The sequence below is a fragment of the Anoplophora glabripennis genome, unplaced genomic scaffold (genome assembly GCF_000390285.2).
Source record: "Anoplophora glabripennis isolate ALB-LARVAE unplaced genomic scaffold, Agla_2.0 scaffold1534, whole genome shotgun sequence".
Lineage (NCBI taxonomy): Eukaryota > Metazoa > Arthropoda > Insecta > Coleoptera > Cerambycidae > Anoplophora > Anoplophora glabripennis.
Genome location: NW_019417691.1, coordinates 1 through 3,432, shown reverse-complemented (window position 1 = coordinate 3,432; position 3,432 = coordinate 1).

The following is a 3,432-nucleotide window of genomic DNA, read 5'->3' as shown; positions in this document are numbered from 1 at the left end:
TGACTCTCGTAATTTTACCGGGCGATTCAGTATGTCAAGCTAAGCAAAAAAGTTTATTACAACATAGGTCCTAAAACCAACCGTTTTCCAGAAAATCACGTACAAAGTGTTAATGAAATTTGGTATGGTTCGGCAACAGCGCATCGGAACTAAACATGGGTTCTGAATGAGTAAATCAGTTGTAAAAAAGTAATCTGAAAACCTAGACTATTAAATTTATGGCTAACGCACCATTATAACTTATTATTTTCGGAAAATTAATTATTGCTACAATTCAGAATTGGTTTTGATAACATTACATAGTCAGATAAATTTTAAAAAATTAAGTTCACTTGAGTTCTTTCGTTTTATTTCAGCTCAGACAACTAAGAATTACTAATTATTTCTAAACACTTCACAATAAATGTTCAAAATGTCTGCCTTCACTATCTAAACAACTCCGACACCTGCGAATCCAGTTTTCACGAATTCGTTGGAAAATCCCTGCCGTATTACGAATTTGATCGGCTGCTGCAAAAATTCGTTCTCGAAGATTATTTTCATTTTCAATTTCGGAGGAATACACGATATTCTTCATATGACCCCAAAGGAAGAAATCCAATGGATTCAGATCCGGTGATCGCGCCGGCCAGCGATGTGGACCATTTCTGCCTATCCACTTATTTGTGAAAGTGTTGTTTAGGTACTGCACTACTGCACGACTTGAGTGAGCTGGTGCCCCATCGTGTAAATACCACATACTTAAACGTGTTTGAATTGGCACTTCCTCTAATAACTCTGGTAAATTGTTCGTCAAAAAAGCTAGATATTCTTCACCAGTTAATCTACGTGGTAAAATAAAAGGCCCTATGAGGAAGTTACCTATTAAACCGGCCCAAACGTTAAAAGAAAATTGATGTTGCCTATTCCTTTGCACAATAGTATGGGGATTTTCTTCAGCCCAATTATGTGCATTGTGAAAATTCCAAATGCCACTGCGCGTAAAACAAGCCTCATCTGTTGACAAAATGCAGGAAACAAAATTGCGATCTCGTTCACTCTTGTTAATGAACCATCTACAGAAATGTTCTCTTGGAGGAAAATCAGCTGGTAAAAGGGCTTGAACTCTCTGAACATGATATGGGTACAACAACTGTTCTTTCAAGGTTCTGTGTACACTCCAATGAGACACTCCGACTTGACGAGCAATACTTCTAGTACTGCGACTGGAATCTGCTGCTACCAATTCTAAAATTTGTTCTTCAGTTTCCACTTCGATTTCTCGCTGGCGGCCGCGATTGTCATTTTTTGGAATAACACTACCGGTCTCAAGTAATCTTTGGGAGACTGCTACAAATGTTTCACGAGCTGGTAACTGTCTGTCAGGAAACCGTAGTTCATAAATACGTCTTGCTCGTTGAGAGTTACACCGAGCTTCTCCATAAATAAGAAGCATATCGTGATATTCACGCACAGAATACATTTTACTTAGCTTGTCACAACACAACAGACCGACATGTAAATTAAGAAATAACTGTAAAGTGGATTTTTGACAGCGCGGGCGTGTTGATTGATTCGCAAATAAATCATAAGTACGGTCGCACTGGTGTACCTACCTATGCGGCATTGCCATGTCTCAGGCCCTACAATATTATTTATTTTTATTTAACAAATGTTCATTGTAGTTGGATGTAAAGTGTAATTTTAAAACTAAACAATAAAATAATGATAACTTAGATGCAAATCATTAATGTTTTAAACGCAGATTTGCTATTTGAGGCAGATTTACCGCTGATAAATTGAAAGTTTATTATTTATTTTCTGGAAAACGGTTGGTTTTAGGACCTATGTTGTAATAAACTTTTTTGCTTGGCATGACATACTGAATCGCCTGATAAAGTTACGAGAGTCATTTCCCTAACACCCTGTATAATGGCATCAACTTTTTGCAAGTCGACATTTCGTCTTCGAGGGGCCATCATTGGGTTAATTTTTTTAAATACGTCGCTGCTATTTTTATGACAAAATCTAAAGTCATTTTTAATTCTGAATTAGAGGGTATTACTATTGTAATCGCTTCAAAAGTTTTTAGCTTGTTTTAGTTATAATTTAAAATTTTTCCTGAGTATGGCTCTGAACGCATTCAAAATATCTATTGGATGAAGTCACAACAGTATAAAAGTCAATACCGCACAAAATATCCAACAACTTTTTACTACTGTTAGCAATACTAATTGGAAATAATAAAATATTTCATAAATTCGTATTATTTTTTTATTAGGTACAACTTTTTAAATTATGGATTAAAAAAAATTGTTGGACATTTTGTGCTGTTTGTGGCCGGTATTGATTTTTATTCTCTCTCTCTCTCTCTCTCTCTCTCTCTCTCTCTCTCTCTCTCTCCTTCTCTCTCCTTCCTCCAATAGATACAGGTATTTTGAAAGCTTTCAGAGCCGTACACAGGAAAAATTTTTAATGATAGCTAAAAACCTTTTTAAGCGATTACAATAGTAATATCATCTAATACAGAATTAAAAATGATTAGATTTTGTCATAAAAATAGCAGCGATAAGACGAAAACGTCGGATTGCAAAAATGTTGATGCCGTTGGATAGAGCGAAAAAAGTGGCAATGTAAATATGCAATTTCTTTAAAATTCGTTTTCAAATAAAGCCAGAAAAAAATAAAACGATTTTGTAAAATTTCGGGTCTTCGGATTTCGCGTCAACAGTAGACTTTGCAGTTAATACCTACTTTGTATTGCTGAAATCTCAAATCATCCAGAGATAATTTATCATTTGTGCATTTGTAATTCGACTTAGCAATACTGTACAAAAATAAAATTTTGGATCAAACAGCGACAGTTTTTTTAAATTTTTTTCCGTAGAATTGAATGGTGTAATCAGTTTTTGAACAAATTTAAACAAATTATCAACAATTACTGAAAAATTCATTGTTGCAAGTCACTTTATTTTTTTGCATTTTTGAGCATGTTTTTGAACTGTGATGACAAATTTTTTTATTTCACCAAAAAGTATATATCAAAACGAAAAAAAATATTACCGGCGGAACTCTGTACGATGATTTTTTAAGTAGAATTTTTCTTTGAAAAAAAAGTGTTTCACGCCGAAAAAAATATCTCAAAAACTTCCTCTTTTTTACTTTAAAAAATTTGGGGTTATTTATGACAGAGAAAGGTATACTTTCACCAAGTATCGTCAAAATTAAATTATTTTTGCGGAAATGAGAAATAAAAAGCGAAAAATCTGAAAAAAACCTGTTTCGCAATTTTCTCGGAAATTTTGAGGTTATGTAAAAAACGACCTCGACGAAAGTTGTAGATTTTTGCATGATCTACAACTTTTGTAATGGATACTTTTTTGTTTGACGTCAACTTTCGCCAGAAATCCCAATGATACAATTTTTCATAACTTCAACCCCCCAAATCAACCC